Source organism: Protopterus annectens, chromosome 16.part0 (genome assembly GCF_019279795.1).
Source record: "Protopterus annectens isolate FY-2018-M chromosome 16.part0, PAN1.0, whole genome shotgun sequence".
Lineage (NCBI taxonomy): Eukaryota > Metazoa > Chordata > Ceratodontiformes > Protopteridae > Protopterus > Protopterus annectens.
The window spans coordinates 550,850,846-550,864,315 of NC_056750.1; the positions used below are offsets into that span (position 1 = coordinate 550,850,846).

General features: G+C 40.8%; 1 protein-coding gene across 5 annotated transcripts in view; it reads right to left on the bottom strand.

The window, feature by feature from the left end:
* USP20 (ubiquitin specific peptidase 20) overlaps nucleotides 1-13,470 on the bottom strand; it is a 5,014,215-nt gene that overhangs the window by 2,796,954 nt on the left and 2,203,791 nt on the right. The window lies entirely within an intron of this gene.

The window sequence follows — 13,470 nt, forward strand, 5'->3', positions numbered from 1 at the left end:
CTTAATGTCATACTGCTTCTAATAAAGGAAAGACATTTTTTCTAAACACCTTTACTGAATTATCACTTGTGACATAGGCAATTTTATATTCATATAAAAATAATCAAATTATATTAACATAAACATTGTACTTCACATATATTGCTATATATCATATAACCTATTCAATTCCTGTTTTTAAACAAGAAACATCGTCGTCAAACCATCACTTACTACATAGGCAAGCATTCAATTATATACATGAAAACAAATACCATCAATAGAATCCTAGTAGCAAGCATTTTACACCATAAACCATACTGACACACTCCCAGTTCCAAAAATTCTTCATCACTTATATTGTACCCCAATCTTTCTCACTCAAACATTACTGCCTTTTAGGCCTCATTCCTCCCTTGTATGTATTGTTCCCACAATTCCCATCTCTTCCTCTGTAGTTTGCTCCTACCATTTTCTAAATATCTCCATTCCAGTTGTTTTAGCTCTGTTCCTATATTCACTACTTCCAGTACAGTTGGTTTACATTTTGATTTCCTTTCTAGTAACTGCTTTTCTGGCAGTCACCATTACTAGACACAGCAAAGCCTTTCCATGTCTAGACAATTCTGATTCCATATCACAGCTCAGAAAACTCATCTCCCTTGTCAAACCAATCTGCCCAACAAGCATCTCAGACAGTGCGTCTCACAGGTAATCCTTAAAGTCTGCCATCTCTCACCTCACTCCCAGAAAATATGTTCCCCAATTACCACACCTGAAGTCAACTCCTCACTGGTCCGATCCGACCATAAGCTAATCACCCTAGATATCCACATCCCACCCCCACCCCCCATTAAGGAAACCATGGTAAAAATATTTCTCCAAAACCAACTTCATGCTTCTTAAGACAGAAGTGGCGAACTTTAAGACACACATGCAGATGGACAATACAGTTATGACTGCTGAATCCTACACAAATGCACTCTATAAGCACTTACACGAGTGCATGGATCGTGCTATCCCAAAAAGAGCCAAGACACTATCCTCCAAAAAAAGGAAGCCAATCTGGTGGCAACTTGCCATAAACAAACTGTACAACAGAAGGAAGAAACTGTTGCAAAAGAGAGTAAAATCCCATGAGTGGAGGAACTCCCTGGTCAGCCCCAGTAAGAAGCTGAGATCCCTTATAAGATCCTCCAAAGCTAGCTATGAAAACAAAATCACCACTGATTCTAAAGACAACCACAAAGCACTCTATAGCTATGTCACTAATCTCAATGGCAACACCTAGATTTGCTCTGAGTTACAGCACAACGGCACGAAAATTAGAGAACCAACTGATATTGTCAACATCCTGGCAGATAAGTTCACTGCTAACTTTACCCTCCTCTCAACCACTAAAAGGCCCATATCTATACAGGAAGAATGCAGAGTCCCTGTAATCACAACTACGCAGGTAAAAACTGCACTCTCTAAAACCAAAAACACAGCATCCATGGGACCGGACAACATCCCAGGCTGCATTTTACATGAACTTCAGAACGAACTGGCTCCCACCTAAGCACCATGTTCAGTCATAGCCTCACATCAGGCTTTGTGCCCACTGAATGGCACATAGCAACGGTTATCCCACTCAACAAAGGGGGAACCACAACTGATCCCGGGAACTATCGTCCTAGTAGCCTGACAGGCCTGGTCTGCACGGACATGGAAAGTATCATCATGGAACTCATAAACAAAGACATTGGTAACCTCCAAACTCTGGACCCCATGCAGTTTGAGTTTGTGAAAGGCAGATCATGCCTCCTGAACCTGATTTACTTCTTTGAGGCAGTCACCAAAGCCGTAGATGACGGTAAGGTGGTTCACACAGCCTATCTTGACCTCGCCAAGGTTTCAACACCATCCCCCTTTCTGGAATTACAGCTAAACTAGGTATAAATCCCTATGTCACAAGATGGGTTGCCAACTGGCTCACTGACAGGACCCACACTGTAAAAGTTGCAGACTCCAAATCTGACTTCAAATCAGTGACAAGTGGAGTACCAAAGGGTTCAGTCCTGGGACCTCTCCTGTTTGGTATCTGAAGTACAGGCTAACACAGAAGGCCTCTAGCTAACGAAGTTCACAGATGACTGCAAATTAGGAGCCATAATCGAGTCCCCAAATGATGTGGACATCCTACAGAAGGGCCTCACTGAGACAGATGCCTGGTATCAGAGCCATGGCCTCAAGCTCAATGCCAAAAAGTGCACTGTCATTCCCTTTGGTAAAAACTCTGTACCCATGAACTACCACAAAAGCAGCAGTCTACTTAACACCGAATGTGTGATAAGAGACCTTTGGACCAAGGTGGAAGGTATTCTCTCCTTTGATAATCACATCACCACAGTAGTCAGGAAGTCCTTCGACATGGCACACCTCATAACAAAAGGATTCTCATCCAGGAAAAAAGGAGGTCATTGTTCCCCTCTACTCGACACTCATTAGACCCATTATAGAGTACAACACCCCTTTTGGAATGTACCTCACAAGACATCTACAGCAGTTGGAAAAGCCACAGAAGTACCTCACAAAGAGGATTACTGGCCTCAAACAGATGCCCTACACTGACCATATCAAAAAAGTCCAGCTTTACTCCATAGCATATTGCCTACTCCGAGGTGATCTCTGCCTAACATATAAAGCAATGTCAAACCCAGAGCTGTTGGACATGCTACACCTAAAGAAATCCCAATCCCTCCAAGCTACATGCTCTAGGGACCTAAACCTTGTCACCACAATAAACAGGACATGCTGGAGGGATAGATTCCTGTTCCAGAGACTTCCCACACTCTGGAACAAGCTATCCATCTATGTCAAGCAAAGTCCCTCATTAGCACTCCAAGAAAAATCTTGATGAGTGGATGGGAAATAGGAAATACATCCCGGGGAGGGTCTATATTTAATCAGCGAACGTTGATTCAATGACCCTATTTAAGCGAAAGCTTACAATCCCAAACACTCAAAAAACTGATTTTTTTCCCAGGGAAAAAAATCGCTGTTCCACAAAAAAAAAAATCTTGAAATAGTATATCATGTGGGGGGGGGGGGGGTTTGCCCCACACCCCCCTACTCAAATATACCAACTCCGAGATCACACCACAGTGGAGGAAATGGGAAATTCCCGAAACCGGCCCTGGGGGAAAAAAATTGCTGTTTCAGGAGTTCGGGATTGTTAGCTTTCTCTTACATAGGGTCGATGAATCAGCGTTCGTTTTTTTAAGCGTTCGCTGATTCAATATAGACCCCCCCCGGGGATAACTTCTGTGGCTCTGCTCGACAGTGGCACAGGAAAATAACTTTCTTAGGTGGCGTAAGCCAGTGAATCTTGTTGGCTAGGCTTACTTAGGCCCTTGGGCCAATAGCCTAGTGCCTACCTATGAAACTCTTTATTCCCCTTCACACCTCCATTTACTCCCTACCTGAGGAAAAATTCTCTGGAGTCTACTTGGGGTATAAAAATATCTGTGTAAACATTTCCAGGCAAAAATCCTAAATCTTATAGATTTTGTTGCATATTTGGGAGACATACATATATCCACCCATTGTTTCCTTGTGAATTGCTTATCCAATCCCTCTTCCCAATCCTTTCTAACCACCTCTGACTGATTTTTATAGTTACTGTGCAATATTTTACATGCTTTACTAATTATTTCTTTTTTAATGGGAACTTCCGTTTTAGATTCTACTAAAAACTCTACCAATGCTGGCCTCTCGTTTAGCATACCCCCCCCCCCATTTCTTTCTCTTTGCCTGTACTCTGAAATCAATCCATGATAGGGAAGGTAATCGGTAACCTGCAGTCCAAATAAATTCTTGGCGTCTTCCCATTCTGTCAGTTATTTTCTCCCAATACCTTGGGGTTCCTTTGCCAGTTTTCTCCCCTCTTGCCTTTTGTTTGTATCCCTAATTGCAGTCACCTATATTGGCAGAATCTCCTTCCTCCATTCCCATGTTGGTTTAGTTCTGAGAATTCTTTCTGCTACTTTATTGATATAATATTCTGCATGATTATTTTTATTCTCCTTAAAGGCCTGCATCCAAAATCCCAGTCTCTCCTTGTTTCTTGGGCTTCCCCCGTATTTCATCATCATCCCTTTCCACTCTGAATTATAGTTTTCTGCTTGGGCTATGTATAGCAGTTTTAACTGTGTAGCTCTGAAATACCCCTTCAAATTGGGTAATCCCAATCCGCCCTGTCCTATTGGAAGAATCAACTTATCCCACTAGACTCTTGCCATCTTCCCTTCCCAGATAAAATCCTTCAGCTCTTAATTGCTACTCAAAATTTCTCCTCTGTTTGATAAAAAATATGCCTGTCCTGTGTGCAAGACTAATGGGACTAAAAACATTCTGACTGCTTGTATCTTACTAACCATATCCATATAATAAAGCTTTCATTTTCTCAGTTTTTGTATTAGCTTTTATTTAGTCTCTTCCCACATATCCTCAGCTGCCACACTACAATCATTTTTAATCCATATTCCTAAATATTTAATTTTATCATGTCCCAATAAATATGGGTATTCCTGAACCACTCCATGTGTGGGTACATAATTTACCTCTATTGTCTTTGATTTAGCTTCATTAATTTTGTATCCTGAAAATATCTGAAACTGTATCAAAATGTTCCACAACACTGTAATGTCTTTTTCTGGTTTTGTCAGGTACAGAATATCATCTGCAAATAAAGCCAGCTTTTCTTGAGTACCATACCAATTATATCCTTGAATTTCTGAATCCCTTACTTTCTTTGTCAATGGTTCTAAATATAATGTAAATAATTAAGGGGAAAGAGGGCACGCCTGCATAGTTCCTCTGCCAAGCAGAAATTATCAGAGAGGTCCCCACCCACTTTAATTTTCACCTCCGATCCCTCATATATTCTCCTAATCAACCTTATAATTTTTTCCAGGAAATGCAAATGCTTCCATTACCCTGCTCATAAATTACCACCTTACCCTGCCAAATCCTCTCTCTGCAAAAAGACCCACCAGCAACAATGGTATTTTCTTACATTCTGCTTCACTATGCATCATCAGTGTTCTGGTAATGTTGTCAGATGTTTGCCTCCCCTCCACAAAACCACACTGATCCATATCTATCAGTTTTGGCACATTCTTTTAGCCATTATATACCTGAACAATATACAATCATGGCTTAGTATTGAAATGGGCCTCTATGAAGCTGGATCTGATGGATCCTTACCCTCTAAGTATTACAGCTACCACTGCATTCTTCCAGGATGGTGGTGGTACTTCCTCCTCTTAAGATATTGTTAAACAAGACCTTCCAGATTTTTATGTTTTTTTCCTCCTATCTTCCAGACTTCCACAGGAATACCATCCATTCCTGGGGACTTTCCTGTAGATTGGTTATACATCACAAGCTTTATCTCATGTCCTCCTATCCTAACTGTTAGTAATTGAGCCTCACCTACCTCTGACCTTGGCATATTTCATTATTCCATAAACATTTCCATTTGTATCTTTTCTCGATTTTCATATTTCTCTGCTGTATAGACACTCTCACAGAATTTCTGAAATATTTCTAATATCGTTACATGATCTTGTTATCTTCTTTGTTATAGGCTCCCTAAGTTTGGCGACATCCTTTCTACTTTCTGTTGCCTGAGTTGTTATGCTAAAAGTTTTTGTGCTCTAGTGTTATAAAACAGTTGCTTAACAGCAATCTTTCTAAGCTCATGCATATTATCGAGGCACTTCCTTATTTTCTGCCTAGCAGTGTGCAGTTGATCTTCCTCTTCTTCTTCTGTGAGATTCCCCTATTCTGCAACACTTTCACATTTGTCAGTCCCTCCAAATAATTATTGTTACTTCTTAACCATAGCTCCTTTTCCTGTATTTCCACCTTATTTTTAAAATCCACCTTAATTTTATCCCACTCCCTAGCTATACTTTCTGAAGAAATTTCTATCCTAGCAGCTCCTGAATAATCTCCACTAACCATTCCTTAAATTCTTCTCTTTTCAACACACAGATGGGAAAGTGCCAATGTATCATTTTTATTTCATTAGCCTTTGTTTTTACTTTAGCTATTATTGGCGCATGATCTGAAATACTTATTGGGTGGGTATGAAGACCTTCAATTAAATGTACTTGTTCCTGCGAAATGTAAATTCTGTCTAGCCTAGCCCAGTTTTTATATCTTGGGGAATAATATGTAAATTCACTCCGAACTCCTATTACTGAATTCACATCTTCCATGCCAAATATTTTCATAAATTTCTTCTAAAATCTACCCTCCCTTTGTTATATTCATAGAATCATAGGAGATTACTAGACTAATGGCTCTGGGGTCCTTACAAGCCTAGCCAACAGTTTATCCCCAGAAAAGAAACCACAATCAGCAACTGTCGCCCTGTCAATGAGGGATATAGGTGGAACCCCTGGGACAAATCTGTGGTTGCCTATCCACTCATCAAGGTTGCGCTTGAAGAGGGTCCGCGATGTACTTTGCTTGACGTGTATGGTGAGTCTATTCCAGAGACAGGGAAGCCTCTGGGGGACAAACCTGTCTCTCCAGCAGGTTTTGTTAATGTCACATATTAGATTTAAGCCTTTTGATCGGGTACTACGTGAGGAGTTAGACTTGCAATATGGAGCATCTCTAGTAGAGCAGGGTCTGAGATTACCTTGTAGGCGAGACACAGGTCACCTCTTAGCAAATTGTATGATACAGAGTACAGTGATAGTGATTTGAGCCTGTCCACATAGGACAGGTGTTGGAGGACATGGATTCTCTTTGTGAGGTATTTCTGTGGCTTTTCCAGATGGTGCAGGTATTTGGAGAAGTACATACCAAACTGGGTGTTGTACTCAATTATCAGCCTAATGAGGGAGGAGTACAGAGAGGTAATAACCTCCTTTTTCTGGATGCAACCTCTTTACTTATGAGATAACCAAGTAAAGGGCTTTTCTGACCACTGCCGCTACATGACGGTCAAATGTGAGATTGTTGCTAACTTGTGTACCCAGGTCTCTCACCACAGATTTTGTGCTTAGGGGGTTGCCGCTAATGTGGTAATCAGTAGGGGTCATGTTTTTGCCGAATGGTATGATAATACATTTCTTTGCATTTACCTTTATGCCATCATACCTCTCAAGTGTACCTCATTACGAGGAACGTACCTCATTTGGAGTCTTAAAAAGTTCATGTTCCTCAAAGTTCCACATTGAAAGAGTCTGTCACACATTCAGTGCTAGAAATTTGTTTAAGTGAAATCCATGGTCAATAGAAATTAATCATATTAATTCATTATCGGATCTTCTTTATAAGTAAAACCTGCATATTTTAACCATCCTATGACCTTCCTAGTTGAAGTTGTTAGTAAGCCATTAGTATGTGTTTCACATTTTGCCCATTTGTTCCACATTATGAAGGTGAGTGTTCCTCATTTTGGAGATGGAAGGTTGAGAGCTATGTATGCCATGACTTTGGCACCAGTCATTTTTTTGCTGTGAGACCCTTTTGAAGTATGTTATCATCATCTGGGGAGTAAAAAACAGCACCCAACTTACAGTCATCCGCAAACTTGGTCAGCCACAGGACTTTTGTTTTTCCCTATACCTCTGAGAAGTAGATGTCAAACAATAGGGGTCCCAGGACAGATCCCTGAGGGACACCACTAGTGACAGGTCTGCTATCAGAGGTAGTGGCACCTATTTTGACCATGTGAGTCCTATCAGTGAGCTAGTTGTCCACCCACCTGATGAGATAGGGATTTACACCAAGTTCTCTTAGCTTTTCGATGATGCCCTAGTGGGGAATTGTGTCAAAGGCTTTGGCCAAGTCTGGGTAAGCTGTGTGTACTGACTTTACCTCATCCAGTGCCTTGGTGACAATCTCAAAAAAGTCAACCAGGTTCAAAAGGCAAGATCTGCCCTTGACGAATCCGAACTGGGTGGGGTCAAGTGTTTGGAGATTTCCTATGTCCTTGTTTATGAGGTCCATAATAATATGCTTCATGACCCTACAGATCAGACTTGCCAAGCTAATAGGGCAATAGTTACCAGGGTCAGTAGTGGCACCACCTTTGTGCAAAAGGATGACAATGGCAGTTCTCCACTCTGCTGGAATGAAGCCTGTACTTAGGCTATGGTTGAATCGGGTGCTCAATGGTGAGGCTAGTTCTTGATGGAGATGTTGCAGAATACAGCCTGGGATACTATCAGGTCCCATGGAAGCTGTGTTCTTTTCCTTGGATAGGGCCTTTAACACTTGACCTACGTAGATGTGAGGTGAGGGGCAAGTATCGGAGATGTCGAATTGGCCTTTGGGGGGGATGGGGGTGAAGTTTGCGCTGAACCTATCTACTAGCAGGTTGGCTAAGTCAACAGGATCAGTGTAAGTGGCACCGTTAAGAACTAATTCGGAACAAACCTGGGCTTTGCCATGGAGGTTTCTGACGTAACTGAAAAAGGCTTTGTGATTAGCCTTTGTTTTGGAGGCTAGTTTTGATTCATAATTGGCTTTGGAGGTTTCACTAGTGACCTAATTTGCTTGTTGAGGCTAAGGAGGGAGTTTTTCCAATTGGGAATTTGTGCCTTTTTATCCTTGGACAACAGTTTCTTCCTTTTGTTGTAAAGCCTGTTGATACAGGATGTCCACCACATAGGTTTGTGTTGCTTTGAGGAGCAGGTTTTAGTTCTGTTGGGTATGGCTGAGTCCATGCAGTTGTATAGATGCTTGTTTACTGCACTGGCATACCGTTCAGCATATCTGTCTGCATCCTCTGAGGGGGTGGTGGTGGTGGTGTGAAGCTACTGATACCCTCCCTTAGAAGGTTGTAGTCAGTTTTTAAGAAGTTTTTTAGCCTGGTTACGACTGGGGGGGGGGGGCTTAATAGGATAGACACTTCGAATGAGACAGACCGATGGTCTGATCTCGCCAGCGAAGAACTTACTATGGGGGTTGTGCAGCAGTTACCCATGCTGGTGAGAACCAAGTCTAGAATGCTATCTCCCTTGTGGGGGAATGAGACAAGCTGGTCCAGCGCATCAGAATTGATGAAATCAAGGAATCAGGTGAGTGCATTAGAGCAGGAATAGTTCACCCAGTTTATGCTGGGGTAGTTGAAGTCACAAAGGATCAGGGTATTAGGGGGTACCCTGATGGACTCAAGTACATCCAGCTAAGAGGAGTGGGTGTTCTGAGTCATGGAGGAAGGGTCTATAGCTGGCTATAACTTGGATGGGTGTCTTTACAATTGTCAGTTGCACCTGGAGAAGTTCTAGTGCTTCATGCTGGCAAACCAGTTTGGAGATGTGTTTGTCTTTACTGAAAATAGGAACTCCACCACCCTTGGTCTTCCAGACCTCATTTTGGGGTCAGAATGTGTGGAATGAGGTATAGCCTGGTAAGACAGGGGTGCTCTCAGCAGCCTTGAATCAAGTTTCCGTGACTACACAGATATCAGCATCTTCCAGTGCTAGGAGAACCTTCAGTGAGTGCATTTTCAGGTTAAGGCTCCTAGCGTTAAGCAGCACAACCTTCAACTTGCTTTTTGACAGACCTTTTATGTTGGAAGATTTGTCTGTGGGACATTGCCTAAAAAAGGCACAATCAGGGAGGCAAGAGCCTGGGCCAGAATCCTGAATTCCAGGGGTGACAAGTGGAGGCCATCTCTGGCAAAGCATCAAAGTTTGTCAACCATGTCATCCCAGGCAGACAGCTACTGGATCCCCTTGGAATGACACCAAAAACTAAGCCACTTGTTGAAGTCAATTATTTTTTGTTGGTATTGTGGTATCATTCTTGGTGAAGGTAGGATGCTGCTTAGGGCTAGGGTCATACCTGCCTGAGACACATACTCTGACAGCTCAATCATGTCTCTCTTCATATAGTCTATGGAGGTATGTCTCAAGTCATTCACACCAACATGAACAATGACAGAGTCATACTTGTACCTGTTGTGGAGTGACTTAAGTGTGTGCATGATGTGACAGATTCTGGCACCTGACAGACAACTGAACGTGATCTTCTCCTTGTCAAGCCTGGTGAGGGGGTCATCAGTGTGTCTCACAATTGAGTTGACAATGACTAGTATGTTTGGTTTATTGTTTTGCTTTATGGGCTGTATAAGTTTACTGTTATGCCTTATGGGCTGTGTTTTTGAGACACTGGTGTGTTGTCTGCTGTCTGTGATGTGTTTGGTGCTGTGCGTGGAATGTCTGTGAGTGTGTTTTGGAGGTCTCTGCTGTTTAGGTAAGTTTTTATTGAGGACCTCTGTATATGTGGGTGTGTGCTGTACTTGGCTATGTAATGTGGGTGGTGTGGTGTGGTGTGGTGTGGTGTTTGTGCTGGCAATCTCCACTTTGTCAGGGACACTGACTGAGGCTCGAGAGAGCAGGGATTCCAATTTACTGATATAGATGCATCTCTCGCAAGTACAAGAATTATGTGCTAGGTGAAGACGGTTGTCAGGAACATGAGGCAGTTGCTACACTGTCTCAGTTATGCCCTTGTCGACCTGGCTGGCAGGAGAAACTGATGGGAATTGTCCAGACATAGTGTTCTGAAACATGGATGGACTTGGGGAGAGAGGGTTTTGATAAGGGTTTGTCCACAACAGTGTAGACCACAAAAACCTTGTTAAATGTAAAAAAGCTAACCTGAAGCCCAAGTGCAAAAAACAAAACTAAGAGGGTTAGAATAGCAAACTTAATCAGGCTACTAACAAACAGTAATAAATACAGCAGAATAAAACCACTTCAGCACTTAACAGTAAGAAAGAACACAATAAATAAATGAATAAAGTGTAATTTTTTTATCTTATTTATTTATTTTTTTGTGGATAGGGAAGTAACAGAAGATAATTCAAGATTAAGAAACTAAGGTGGTTTGGCCTTCCCAAATGCTCTTTCTGTACAAAGTAGAATGAGCTGATGAGCTAGGACTGGGAGGAGTGTCCAAAATCAAAGAAGCAAGGAGGTAGTCCTACCCAAATGATCACCCTGTACTCAGTACAGTATGCAAATAAGATGGACTGCGAGGAGTGTCCAAAATCAAATTTACAGCAGGGGCGGGAGATTCCAAAGCCACCAAATTTAAGAACATACCAACACGTGGATGGGTGGGAAAAACCACAGACACCAAGAAAAGCAATCTCAAGCAAATTAACAAATGCAGCAGTTTTGTTAACTAAAACAAAATGCAGACACTAAGAAAAGCCATCTCAAGCAAATTAATAAATGCAGCACAGTTTTGTTGACTATCACTGATAACAGATTAAGTGCCAAAAAATATACTTATAGGCTTTCTGTATCCAGCTGTCTATTGAATGAGTCACAGCAAGGCCACAAAGAGCAGCTAAGATACTGATACTGTGTCACAGTAGTATAAAGGAAAACTTTCAAGTTCCAATCCCCACCTATAAGTAATATTCCTTGCTGAAAACTGTTTATTTCTCGCAGAATTTTCTTAAGCTCGATTACAGCAGTTTTAAGTAGAATGTAAATACATGCTAGTGTAATCCTCCTCTCTTGCCAGCAGCCCCGTAGCACTACAAATCTGCCATTATTTTTTTATCTTCTTCCATCACTATTGGAGCTCCCCCTGCAATTCATACAAGTACTCCTCTTTTCCTTTATCCTAGGTATTCTTCTGAATAACCATTGTGAAAACCTTTCTTTATCAAATTCACATGTTCAGTTCTGTAACATAGCTATTTTTGCACTCTACATTTTTAATATAGTTCACTAGTCTTTCTTGTTTGTATTTATCTGTGGGGCCATTTACATTTAAAGACATTAAGAAAGCATCATTGTATTAAAAAGTTATTATTCCCACCTTTTATGTATAACACATTTTTTGTTAAATGTCTCGTTCCAGCTTTTATGTTACATGTATACACTGTTTGCCAGGTTGAACTTTTATACAGTTGCTTCTTGTCAAACATTTGAGTCTATGTCACATCTTATAAAACTTTTTGTTTTAGTGAAAGTTCTCAACAAAAAAACAAACACACCCAAATACCCTCCTATAAACTTTGAACTTACTTTAAATAATGAAGTTTTACCCTCCTGATAGGAATAAAAGTTCCTAACTGACAGCCACACTCAAAGACTTGAGTTAACCTAAAAAAGGTCACTCACCTTGCATGGTGCAGCCTGTGCTTCTACTAAGTGCTGATTGGTTTTGTCTTATCTTTATAGCTGTCTGGCTGGGAAAACCCCTGCATCTTTTCAGAGATCATTAACTACAGTGTGAAAGCCCCTGAATGCTTTCAGAGAACATTATCTACTTTGGGAAAAACACTGAATGCTTTAATAGATGATTATCTCTTAGCCAATTTCTCTTTTCTTTTTTTCCCCTCAACCAATCACTCTCCCCCAGACTGTAGCCAGTTACTCTTCATGGAGACTTGAGGACCAGGCAGCCAGTTTTTCTTTCAGAATATTTCCATAGAAACAAAGATCAGCTGCAGAATTGTTACTAAGCTTACATATATTTGCTAGAAAAACACCTCCTAATATTCAATGATCTTTTTCATTTACCTGCTCTCTTTTAAAGTTTGTTAATAAACTTGGTCTTTAATACAGTCATTTCCCCAAGCAAGAATGAGAAAAAGCACATTAATTTTTCATTTATCATGCTTTTAACAAGGCTTTTTATATACTTCACTGCCTACATTTCTTAAAAATGAACAAGGAGGGAGAAAGAAAAGAAAACAAATAGCAGCACCTGTTTACAATCCCAATTAAACTTACAAATGAAAAACCTTTATTTTATAGCATCTAAAGAAAACCACATGCCACAAAAATTGGTACTATTTAAGAAAAAAAAAACACTACTTACAGTTAACGTTCTCCCTCCTCTTGCCCTCCCCAAAGCACTTTTCTGAACATTAATGACATGAAGTAGGGCATATGCTTTAGAGTCCCCCACAAGTCCAACAAACTCAGAAAAAAAAAATCTGGAAATGGATTTTTTCAGTCATATTTCACAAATATAATCATTGCACTGTAATCCCATATTAAGTTACTGGTTTTATTACTGTTCATCTCCAACTTCCTGTCTCTGATTCATTTCCAATGTACTCTCAATTCTTCTAGTTAACTCTTGTGCTCTCTTCCTTCTCTCCAACATTTTCAGTTGAACATTTTGAAAAGGTTTCACAGGTACTTTCCCTCTGTGGTCTTTATTACCAGAACAAGAAGATTTTGTTGGACAAACGTTTGTATTACCTCGTTAGCATGTACCTCATCAAAAAATGATTTTGTCCTTCCAGGGAAGAATACCTTGAAGACAGCTGGGCACATCACTTTGAATTTCACACCTGCATCTCGACATTCCCTCAATAGTAGAATACATTTGCTCCTTTTCTTCCTGGTGTACAATGAGTAATCACTCTCCACAAATACTCTGCTGTCTCCTACTTTTAGTACATTGTCCTTCTACCACAGTTTTGTCAGAATCAACTCCTTC